The sequence below is a fragment of the Nomascus leucogenys genome, chromosome 8, assembly GCF_006542625.1.
Source record: "Nomascus leucogenys isolate Asia chromosome 8, Asia_NLE_v1, whole genome shotgun sequence".
NCBI lineage: Eukaryota > Metazoa > Chordata > Mammalia > Primates > Hylobatidae > Nomascus > Nomascus leucogenys.
The window spans coordinates 70,771,672-70,784,978 of NC_044388.1; the positions used below are offsets into that span (position 1 = coordinate 70,771,672).

At 36.8% G+C, this 13,307-nt stretch overlaps 1 pseudogene across 1 annotated transcript; it reads right to left on the reverse strand.

The window, feature by feature from the left end:
- Window positions 1-5,978: 5,978 nt before the first annotated feature.
- On the reverse strand, window positions 5,979-7,308 carry LOC101176202 (annotated as a pseudogene). The gene has a single exon (XR_004031375.1). The product of XR_004031375.1 is annotated as a histone-binding protein RBBP4 pseudogene (transcript).
- Window positions 7,309-13,307: the final 5,999 nt, after the last annotated feature.

Here is a 13,307-nt window from a genome sequence, read left to right on the forward strand (position 1 = left end):
TATTGTAGATACTTTTAGCATCACTCATACTGTAATGTATGAATAAATTTATTCAAACTTAAATGTTAACATAGATATTGTGAATACTTTTTCTTGATACAGCATTATGTTATTCACCTCATAAGACAGAAATAAGAAACCATATTTTCTACCCTAACAGGCTCTGTAGTCTTCTTGGGAAAATAGGACATACAATGAGAAAAAGCTTCATAGTCGATCTTCTTAATGATCACAGATGATTTTAGATTTGAAAGAGGCTTTCTGACCTCTCAGATCAAGCTCCTTCACAATGTATTTTGCAGAACAGTAGCACACAGTGAACATTCTTGCAAGTGATTCCCCAGTTAACTCTCCAGCTGTAGAGAGGCTCTTTGTTCCCCTCTTTTGAGTATGTACTGCTGCCCACTGCTCAGTGAGCAGTCACCAATGGGGGCCATTCTGTAGCTCATCTGTTATAGCTCCCTTCAGGTGAGTCGATGCTAAGAAGGCAGTTTTGTTTGTCTTCATCCTGGATTATGCCCATGGTGCTTGTTACTGTAATTATATACTGTAGTGAAATACTGTGTAAATCAGTGACATATGAGTGTGCGAAGAGAACTATATAAATAAAAACTAAAATTGAACTTTAGCAAGACCCTTGAGTCAAAAAACATTACTATCAAATTAGGAATGACCTATCAACTATAAACAATTTTTAAAAATCAAATCATAAGAGTCTGTACTCAGATTTAGTTTCCATTGTTTTTATATTATTTTAATTAAAGAACCCAAATCTAGAAATCATAGATGATGTATAGTATGTGTGAGTTTTATACACTCACACAAAAGGGAGGGCTATGCTGGAAACTCCGCTCACAGAACATACTCTAAGTAGAGACCATGGTCACCTAGAAAGTGAAAGTGAAGCTTTTTTTTTAAACATTCATTAGTTATGATTATTGCCTTTGATAAACTTTTTTAATAAAGAAAGACACCACTGGTGCTGATCACTTGGTTAAGGGAGATTCTACCATTGGCTGTAGTTTCCTGTGAGATAGTCACAGGGTATATCCGCATATTAAGCTTCTGATAACTTCTGCAGTAAAGAAATTCAATTATGTTTATTTAACTCAGTGTTTCACAAAATTTCTTGGATCTTACAACTCTTTTCTGGTTCACATTTTGGGGAATTATAATTCTAAAGTAAAACGTTCAATTCTCTACTATTTGTGATATATTAGCAGTGTTAAAAACTATCCTATGTCCTATGGGGAAGACAAAGATAATTCAGACATAGCCTTAACTCTCAGGAGTTTATTATTTAATGTGAGAAAATATACATGCATAATTAAATATAATATGCTGAGACAGAGACAAATATGATAAGATAGACTAAAAATCTTAACTTTATATTTGAAGATACTAGGACACAGAGAGGTTTAAATATCTTAGTTAAAGTTGAGCAGGGTAGCATGAACTAGAAGCCTGATACATCTGACTCCTAGTTGGATATTCTCTTTAGTTCAACATGATATAATATATACACATAGAGTCTCAAAGCAAAGTTTCACAGTTTTCACCAAAATTAATTATTTTTAAGAGAATTGAATTATAAAAATAATTTTATCACTGATTGACATTCCTAATTTTGTTTTCTGGAACGTGGAATAATGCATATAAGAAGCAATGTGTATCGTTTTTAGTATGCTTCCTTTTAGGTACTTAATTTTTTAAGCATTATTCTTCAATAAGCCATTCAAACATTCTCCCCGCCCCCAATATTGATATAAAAGTGTTTTCCCTGGAAAAATAGTCTGTATTGATAGCCAGCCAGTCACTAAAACATACAGAATGCCACCTATGACTAGAACAACTAAAGCCTCATCTTCCATGTTATAATACCAAGAAATTTTGGCCTGGCATGGTGGCTCACACCTATAATTCTAGCACTTTGGGAGGCTGAGGCAGGCAGACCACTTGACATCAGGTGTTCAAGACCAGCCTGGCCAACATGGTGAAACCCCATCTCTACTAAAAATACAAAAATTAGCCGGTCATGGTGGCGCATGCCTGTAATCCTACTTGGGAGGCTGAGGCAGGAGAATCGCTTGAACCCAGGAGGTGGAGGTTGCAGTGAGCTGACTGAGGTGGTACCACTGCACTCCAGCCTGGGTGTTGGGGTGAGGCTGTCTCAAAAAAAAAAAAAGAAAAAAAGAAATTTCAAAAAAAGCTTTTCATTGAAAAACATAAAACATATTTCTGGAAAGTCTTTTAGTAGTTTGCTCCAATTTATTGGATTAAAAGATCAGAGAAGAGAATACAGATAGTTTTTTGGAACAATCTGCTATTTATATGTATTTAGAAAATATATTTTATGAAAATAATATTCTTGAACAATACACTTATAATGGTTACTTGTTGAGGGGTTATTCTTGGACAATAAACTTATACAATGACAGAATATCATCTATTCCTTTTTCCTTATTGCAGGAAAAGTTTCTTCCTAGAGACAGAAAAAGGATGAGTTAAAAAAGAAAACACATGCACAGCACCACATAAGATGTTATTTATAGGAAATACTAATGTCGTTATTTCCTTTTTTCTCTTTTTTAGAGACAGTGTCTCACTCTGTTGCCCAAGCTGGAGTGCAGTAGTGTGATCATAGCTCACTGTAACCTCAGATTCTTGGCCTCAAATGATCCTCCCATTTTAGCCTCCAGAGTAGCTTGGACTACAGACATGCACCTGATACTCAGCTAATTTTTAATTTTTTTTGTAGAGATGGAGTTCTCACTATGTTTTCCATGCTGAGTGAGAGCTCCTGGCCTCAAGTGATCCTCCCACTTCTGCCTCCCAAAGCGCTGGGATAACAGGTGTGAACCACTGTGCTCGGCCTGTTGTTTCTTTCTAAAATTCAGTGTAGATGTCTAAAAGGCAAGAGACAATAATGTACATTTAAAATCAATATTTTCAGTTATAAAATTGGAGGATTAAAAATCCCCTTACAATTTGGAAATAACGCACTTGAATTTCTCATTATTTTATGACCTTCCCTTTTAACCCATTTCTCTATCTGAAACTGCTTCTTTATTTGGCAGGTCTGTTTGGTTGTACAATATAATTCTAGGGTTTTAAACATATCTCCTTATTTTCTGGAACTCATGTTCAAGAAATGCCTGCATAGCTGAGCAGTTTTAGAAGTATAGGAATGGCATGTCAAAAACATGGAGACATGTGTGAGTAAGCTTCGTCCAGAAAGCAGCTGAAAGCTGAAAGTTCCTTTTAGCCCATTTTGCCTGGAGCATGGGGTATGTGGTTGGGGTGTATAAAATAATTTAGGGTTAGATTGAGAAGGGACTGATGTGACACCGTTGATGACTTTGAGTTATTTTCTTAAAGAATGATAAACTTTTAAGGAGGTTGGAAGTGAGGAAAATTTTTAGGAGGAATATGAAAGCAAGGTTTTTTCCCCTAGAAATGCACAGACTAACATAGTTACAGACTATGAGTTTTTTCTGTTAGAAACCGGACATCTCAACTATCATTGCCTTAGGTGTAACTTCTGTTCCTGCTAACATAAAAAAGAAGAAAGCTGTGTATAGTTCCTCTTGCATGTCAATTATTCATTTTAAAGGTGATGTATAGTTTTTCTTGCATGTCAGTTATTCATTTTAAAGGTGAAGCAGCTGCTTTAAGTGTACATTTATAAGAGTGTTTCACTAAAGCAGGATTTTGCCTGCTTGGATAATCTTCCTTCTTTCAGAGATCTTCACTGCTTTTCCTTTATGAGAGCTCAAAAGAGTATTGGGTATTGAGAAGATTGAGAAAAGGTAGGTTTAAAACAAGCTCTGACATAGTCTGAAAGTGTAATGCAACCTAAAGAAAGGCAAACCAAGGGAGAGAAGACAGGGGGCTCTTGAGAAGTCCAGGCATGGTGGCTCATGATGTGGATAGATACAAAAGATGTGTTGGTAGAATTGCCAGATTTGGATGATTGCAAGGGAAAGGAAGAAAAAAAATTAGTAGAGTTTGTGATTTGGGCAACAAACTATATGGTGAGACAGGAACACTAGACAGGTCAGAGACAGGCGAGGTAGAGTGCCTTGCAAGTTCTCAGGTGTCTGTTTCTAGACTAAAGAGTTTGAAGCATTTTCAAGACAGAAAGATCTCCATACTTATCAAAATCACAGGTTCATCAAGAGCTATGATTCCTGCTTCCTATTAAAGCTGCCTAATGTGATTTTTAGCATAGCTGCAAACAGATGAGCTTCCCCTTTGATTTGGGCAGGGTAAAACAACCCAGCAGAATACTTGTGTTTTTTGTATTTCTTTATTTATTGGTACTATTGCTTTGGTAGCTCAATACTATTAAGTTAATATATGTAGTGTTATTTAAGAGGAGACGTATTACCCAAAAGAAAAATTCAAATCTGTATAACAACAGACTGATATATTGTATCTTTTAGTAAAGGAAGTAATTGTGTGCCTAATTCTGCCTTTACTATACAGGAAAATAGCTATTCCTTGCCATAAGAAATATTTGTTTGAAGGAGGTTGAAGACATATATTTATGTATATAGTTGGTTGTGAGTGATACAAAAAATGAACTTAGTAAATATCTGTTACGTCTTCTACCAGAAATTTGACATTCATTGTAAATTGGGCAATGCTATTTTACATTATTACTGAAATGAAATGAAACATGTAAAATGAATGAGTTATATTTTATAAGGTAGGACTACTTTGTGGGTGATGTATTTGTAATGGTATTTTATTATATGTTTCCTGATGTGAGGGAAATATACATTGTGACATGGTGTTCCAAGGTGATTTAGATTTCTATGGGACAAATGAACTGGGATTTTTGATTGAAATGAATACGTCAAATTGTTTGGTTTCACATTTGATTTTGCTTTACGTGTAGACTTCATAATAGAGTTTCAAATATATAAAAGGGAATTCATTCAATAAACTAGAGTTATAAAATCATTTTAAATATTTAATGATTTAATTCAGTTTTATTAGTGTGACACTCTTTGCATTGCCAATTAAAAATTGACAAGGGTCTCATCTGTTTTTTCCCTTTTTGGACAGTATTATTTTAGATTTTTTTTTTATGTAGAAAAGCAATTTATTCCATTGTAAGCACTTACACAGTTAGTCATGGAGAGTAACAGGCCTGCTGGTGAAACAGGTCACCCAAAATGGAGATGGCATCAAACTAGTGGTCAAGGACTAACTCCTAAAAAAAAAGCAACTCTTATCAAGGATTAATTTAATTTTTAAAACAAATACAAGTTATTGATTCACTCTTCTCAACTTGACAGTCTACCTGTGGTATAACTGTCAGGTAAAAACATACATACAAGTTAAAAAAAAAAAACACCACCAACAAAAAAGAACACCGTTTCACAGACAGGAAAATAAACAACATGAAAACAGCTCAAGAAATACACTAACGAGCAAAAATATATGAATATATGGGGAAAGAGGAACGTGTTGTTTTGACTTAACTGAAGAAACCAAGAGGAAACTGGTCTATATATGAAAATGTGCATCCTGGAAAGTCAGGTGTCAAGATTTTCAAGTAGGAATCTATATGACTTGAATCTCCCCTATTTCCTGAATAAAAGTGACATCTTTCAGTATTTAAACTTCATGGCTCAGACACCTACCTCATTTGGCTCTATTCCTTACTCACTCTAGCCTTTACTTAAATGAGTCTGAAAAACTTGGGGATATAGCATAAGAAGAAAAATAATCACACATAATATTCCCATTTCTGTAGCTACTTTAGACCTGGGTTACTAGAAAATTCCTGAAGAAAATTTCAACGTAAGTCTGTGGCTTTGTTGAATCAAGCTTCCCTATTAATATTTAGAAAACACCCACTGTTTGGGCTAATAGCATTATCGGTGGTACCAATTATATAGAGGGATAGCTGAATAAAGTCTGGCTCAAAACCAGTGTTAAATCACTCTCAGGGTTGAGGAGAAAAAAGGGGAGTCTAAAATCACAAGAAGTAAAGACATATCTAGGACCCTTGTCCTTCTGGATCCACGCTTCCTTCAGGGTCTTCATCATTATAAATGTTCTCTGCCATTTGCCACACTTGCATGATATTGTCTTCTGATACAGAACAAATCACCCAAGGTTCATTGGGATTCCAGGAGAAATCAGATATCTTGGCAGTATGACCACCATGAATAAACAACAACTCTGGTGGCCCGTCTTCTCTTCTCATCTTCTGGGGATTGTCCCTCTCCAATTTTACTTAAGTCCCAGACATTCAGTCTGCGATCAGTACCACTGGAAGCTAAAATAGTCTCATTGTGAGGTGACCACTGAACCTGGAATATTTCATCCTTATGTGACTCAAAGGAATGCAACGTAAGTTTCAGATTTCTCAGATCCCACAAGGCAACAGTCTTGTCAGCTGATCCTGTGGCAAGAATGAACTCACTATAAGGATTGAAAGAAAGGCAGTTCACTTCAGCAGTGTGAGCGTCAACTGAGTGGCTTGGTTTGGAAGTATTGTTTGAAAGAGTATCCCAAATCATAAGTTTCTGATCATCAGCAACTGACCCAAACAGAGACTCATGGAGTAGATGCCAGGAAACATCTTCTACTACTGCCGTATGCCCTGTAAAGATGGTCTTCTCATCTACCACTTTTCCCTCCTTTGGAACGGCACTGATGTCCCACAGGCAGATGGTGTGGTCATCTGAAACACTGAGTAAGTGCCCACTGAGATTTGGGTTCCAAGAAAGCCCATAGCCTTCCTTCTGATGTCCACAGAGACGCAAGTCTGGGTTGCACTCTTCAGAAGGATCTGGTTTAGAAGGATGTTTTGTATAGTCAAAGACAAGAACATCACTGGAAGGAGTCTTTCTTGTGATGATACAAGTGTTCTGGGGCATATAACGGGCCCTGTTTACTTCTCCTTCATGGTTTATCTTGATTTCTATTTCAATTTTTCCACTAACTGAACCAAAGCCTCCAAATTCTCCTTTCTCACTGTCGTAGTGTGACGCATCAAACTGAGCATCATCATTAGGGAGTTGCACACTGGCTATAACAAGATGGTTTTTTTCATCCGACGTGTGTGTCCCCAGGACAAGTCGATGAATGCTGAAATCTTTCCCTTCTGGTCTGGTTACATCTGGAAGCCACTGGTCAGTTAGGCTGGGCCACTCCAGAGCATGGGTCATCACTAAATCATAAAGAAAAGGGGTGTTCTTTTTCCATATTTTGTATTCCTCGTTGATCACTCGTTCTTCCACTGCATCCTTGAAGGCTGCTTCCTTGTCGGCCATGGCGGGCAGGCGAGCCGGGGGAATCCTGGGGTCCAGCGTTGCATGAGGGGCGGGGAGGCTGCAGTTATTTTAGATTTGTTTGTTCTTATTTTTATAAACAGTGATAAATACTAATTTCTTAAATTGTTTTTCCACATCCAATGAAATTACCAAGGAGAAAAACAGTAAGAAATTTGAAACATTGAAAACAACAGGGCCGGGCGCGGTGGCTCATGCCTGTAATCCCAGCACTTTGGGAGGCCCAGGCGGGTGGATCACGAGGTCAGGAGATCGAGACCATCCTGGCTAATGTGGTGAAACCCCATCTCTACTAAAAATACAAAAAATTAGCTGGGCGTAGTGGCGGGTGCATGTAGTCCCAGCTACTTGGGAGGCTGAGGCAGGAGAATGGCGTGAACCCAGGAGGCGGAGCTTGCAGTGAGCAGAGATGGCGCCACTGCACTCCAGCCTAGGCAACTGAGTGAGACTCCATCTCAAAAACAACAACAACAACAACAACAACAACAACAACAACAACAACAACAACAGGATTTGCCTATTATGTTACTCTGTTGATTCAGATTCTGTTACTTTATGATCACGTCTCTAGAGAAATTTGATTTGTTTTACTCTCTCTATGGTACCAGGCTTTGCCAAAATACTGAAACTGTTTCATGTCCTAGGACTCAGGTTAGGACACAACGACACTCTCAATTGCACTGGACCTTGGGGCAAAGAAGGGAGTGAGGCAAGACAGTGGTCAAGCCAACAGTGAGGAAGAATGAAGAGCGAATTGCATGAACGACACCACTCCCTGCAATGTGTTCACTGTGAGGAGTTTGTGAGAAGTGAAGGAACCTCACGTTTATACTTCAGGCTTATATAGGTATTCCTAGGGTACTGGTTATAGAAATACCATAGAAATCAGAGAGAGACTTTGGCCATATGGGTCACTGTGGCGATTCATATTCACATTCTACTTATATTTATTGATATAAGAATCTATGCCCATGTAGCTCTGGACAATTTGATGGCTTGAGAAATTTTACTGACAAGATGAGGGAAGAGGAAGAGAGTATATAGATTGTAATATTTACCTAATGGGCAGCAGTTGGCCCTGGGTAGCAAAAGATACAGTTCTCTAGAGTCTCCTAGCTTATTCAACCTGCCCACAGGCTGCATGCGGCCAAGGACGGCTTTGAATGTGGCTCAACACAAATTCATCAACTTTGTTAAAACATTATATAAGATTTATTTGTGAGTATTATTTTTTAGCTAATTAGTTATTGTTAGTGCTAGTGTATTTTATGTGTGGCCCAAGACAATTCTTCTTCCAGTGTGGCCCAGGGAAGCCAAAAGATTGGACACCCCTGCTCTAGACTCTCCTGATGAACCCCCTGCCCTATGCCCACTGGTAATCAAACATAAAAGTTACCTTTAAATATGCTTCTGAAGAAAACGTAATATATGTTTTAGAGATGATAGATGTAGATCGTTGTTAGCCATCTTCTTTAATTTTGGAAAAACAAATTTAATTCACCAAAATTCACCCCTACTTCTGTCAAACTTTTCAAGACAGCACCACAGTGTATAGGAAAGTAGGAAGTTATGCTGAAAAATGCCTTGGATTTTCTCTGTATTGTTGAAAGTTGGAAAGTTATTACCAAAGTTGAGAACTGAGCTTCCCATTATGGTAGTCATATGCAGATATTTAAATTTAAGTATAAATTAATTAAAATTAAATAAATAAAAATTTAATTCCTTCCATAGTCCTGTGTGCTTCATGGCTGCCATGTTGGATTGTCAGAAATGTTTCCATCACTCCAGAAAGTTCTATTGGGCAGGATTGGATTCGAAATAATGTGATCATGTTGCCTAGAAAACAGCATTCTTACATAGGGTACTACGAGGCACAGTGATAAGCAAAAGCCAACATTTCAGTTCTGATGAGCATTGCTCATTCATTAACCTTCTAATGTAGATGTTTCCTGTTCTCAGGTAGCTTTTCTCCTTGTGATGAAGTTCCAGGCTCCTTCCATCCTGTGATTCTGCTATGTCCTAACTCCCTGGAGTTCTGCTACCAGCTGCTGGAAGGGAAAAGAAAGGGCACTGGCTTCTTAACCATCTTGGCCTGAAAGTGATAAAATCATTTCCTTGTAATCTATTGGTGAGAACAAGTTTTACAGCCCATCCAGATGTGAGGCTTTCTGGTAGCAACTCTATCTTATGATAGAAGCCATTGAGAAACCACCACAGACAGCTTCTCAGTAGTTGAGAAACCGTGCAAAATAAGTGTGAAATTTCTATGGAAGAGTAACTAATGGTCAAGGGATCATTTTGTAAATTATTAAACTAATTACATTCTTTCATCTTTAGTATATATCTAACGGTTTTCTACCTTTTTAAATGAACTGGCTTTCACATTGTAATTTGATAATCTCTAAGAACCAATGAATATTATTTTCATATTCTTAGTCATGGAAACTCTTTTACAAACTAAGAACAACTCAGTAAGACAACCTCATTTTTACTCATTCTTATAAAAAGTTATAGATTCATGGGAAATTTAAATGAAATTGATTATATATATTTATATGTATAATCATATATAAAAACCTACATATATATTTATGTAGGGTTTTATATTTTATAGAAGCAATAGTGATACTCTTTGTTTCTAGAATTTTCCTTTGAACATTTAAATATTATATAATAGAGAAGAATAGAGTTTATATAAAATTACGATTTCATGTATTATATGGAGTAAAGTACACTTGCAAAGGAGCATCCCTTATTGTTATATATATGGAGTTGTTGGCAGAACTTTCATGAAATTGTCTCTTGTAAATCAACAATCAAGTTAAAGATAAATTTCCAGAGGACCCATACCCAAAGTGTGCATGTTTTATGATTGTAAATATGGTAATTGGATATCCAGTGTAAATATATACATCCTCAGTGAATTATGAGGTCCCTTATTGACTTTGGCACTTGGGAGCACACACACAAAAAGAGAGTGGTGCAAAGTTACCACTGTATCTAGATTCAGTTTTAACCATTTTCTTCCCTCCATCCCTCTCTCCTATCTTTTATTTTTAAGTTTTATTTTAAATTCAGGGGTATATGTGCAGATTTGTTACATAGGTAGACTTGTGTCATAAGAGTTTGTTGTACAGATTATTTCGTCTCCCAGGTATTACGCCCAGTACTCATTTGTTATTTTTCCTGATCCTCTCCTTCTTCCCACTTGCCACCCTCTGATAGGCCCCATTGTATGTTGTTCTCCTCTGTGTGTCCATGTATTCTCATCATTTAGCCTCCACTTATGAGTAATAACGTGGTATTTGGTTTTCTGTTCCTGTGTTAGTTTGCTAAGGGTAGTGGCCTCCAGCTCCATCAATGTCCTTGCAAAGGACATGATCTTGTTCTTTTTTATGGCTGCATAGTATTCCATGGCATTTATGTATCACATTTTCTTCTATCCAGTCTATCACTGATGGACATTTAGGTTGATTTCATCTCTTTGCTATTGTGAATAGTGCTGCCATGAACATACATGTGCATGTGTCTTTATAATAGAATAATTTATATTTTTTTGGGTATATGCCCTATCTATCTATCTATCTATCTATCAATCATCTATCTCTCCATCTATCTATCTACCTACCTACCCACCTACCTACCTATTATCTATGCATTTATCTACCAGCAATCATTGCTTTGCAGAAGTGTGGGATTTTAACAATGACCTTTCAAACTGGAATTTCACAAAGCAATGTTAATTATCATGGGAAAAATTAGTATTCTTTCATGACCTTTAAAATTTTTGTCAAAACATTAAAAAAATTATTTCAGTCTTAAATGTGTAGGAAAATTAAAAATCTATAAAGGTACTTATTTAGTATATTATTATTTAAAACAGAAATATTGAGAATTAAAGTGTTTTATTTATTTGTAAAAGCTTATCAAGGGTAGTTGGAACCATGGTTGCCTTCTTTTTATATAACTTATGATATGGAGCTAATATCTTTTCTATGCCTTCGTGAATTGTCATACTCCTTTTTAAGTTTAGATCAGCTTCCAACATTTTATCCTTTGTGCATGCAATGTCACAAATAATCCCCAAGAGTTTTTTTAATGTGAATTTTTTTCTCACATCTCTTCCTCTGGGACAACTTTCTTTTCATCACAGTCACTTTCCTCATTTATGTTGGTAAGTTCTCTTTCACTAAGTGTTTATGGATACATGTCTAGAGTCTCTGGAATGGTGGAAAGATCCACATTCCTATGGTCAGCTATTTATGAAATGTTCTAATTTCATGTCCAGTGTCAACACTTTCCTTTATGTGCTGTAATTTCATCTTTGTTGGCCAATTCTCTCTTTTGGTTATCTATTATGTAAAATGTCACGTGGGATTATCAATGGAAGACAATGGGGAGACATAATTACATGCTTTTCTGTCTGTGCATGCAGTGAATAACAAGGACAACAACCAATCACCAACAGACTTTGAAAGATGCCCATAAATTATTAACGTAGTGGTTTGTTGACTGAAGAGCTAGCTGTGACATTTGACCTTCAAGTATTACTCCCAGTTAACACATTGTAGTCATTGAAATTTGAATCATACTGTTGGAGACTGGTGTTGCTTAAATAAATCATGGTAAGTTCAATTCGTATATATTGGAATCACGCAAACAAAGACTGCCCCTCTCTCTCTTTGTGTGTGTGTGTGTGTGTGTGTCTTCTCTTGTTGAAATCTTTCTCTGGCCCCTAGATTATTTCCCATTCTCTGCTATCATTGCTACTGCTATATACCGTATAATATGAAGCCCCCAAATCCTTTTATTTACTCTCCTGCAATGTGTCTATGACATATACAGGGGCAGGTTTCAGGAAAGTAAGCACCAGCATTGAGTGAAGTTCATAAAACACTTACCTTTGGAAATTGAATATTGCATTAAATGATAGAAGGCTATAGAACACTGCAGTCTGTAGGGGGTGCCATACCCAGGTGAACCTATAGAATCTGTTGATGTGATAGCATTCTAATTCAAGAGTAAAATGTTCATTACTTGAAATAGAAAGTATAATTTGAAACTAGTTAATTATTGGCTTTGGGAAAGAACAATGCTGATATTTACAAATAAACTAGATGTGTCTTTGGTGTGTCTACAAAGCAAATTAGAACAACTTTAAACTACATTTTAGTAGATAAGTTTTTCCTTTGGGTTATCTCTAGTGGAATTTAGATCAGTACTTTTTAAACTTTAAAATGCATCTGAGTCACCAAGAGTTTCTGTTAAAACACAGATTCTGGGTGGAGTGGGGTTTGAGCTTCTGTATCTTTTACTGGCTCGCAGGAGATGCTGATGCTGCTGACCAAACATTGAGTATCAAGGATCTCCAGCACCTTAGGTCTGCTGTATGAAAATGTAGGAAGCCAATGGCTTGACAAAACTGGCTTATTTAAAATTGTTTTATCTGACCATTTTCCTTTTTTAAGAAGTTGGAACAACTTTGGAACCTTCCCTATCTCCCAAGCATCCCCCTTGTGTCTTTTCTTTTTGACACCCTCTGAAAGACTCATCTTTCTCTGACTCCTACATCATCACCTTCCATTCATTCACCAGCTCACCAAATCTGGCTTCAGTTTGCATCTAAACTGTCTGATAAAAACTTTCTAAATACAAATAGGAACCTCTCTGTGCCAACTTGTATGGTGTGTTTATAAGGTCTGACAGACGCTATTGAGCTCCTCTAATGAAATCCTTCCCTCTTTTGGTTTCCGGAACATCAGTTCTTCTCTTGTTTCTTCTTCAACTTTTTTGGTGTTAACCTGCTCCATTTCCTGCATGGGCACCTCTGTTTGTCCAATCCCTTCAATGCTGGTCTCCATGGGATTCATTCTTTTCTCTTCTAACTGACCAGGTGCTCTCCACCCATAATTTCCCCCAATAACCCCAGTTATCATATATATATTTCAGTGACTTTCAGCTTTTGATTTTTCTACCTCCCAGACTGTCATAGTT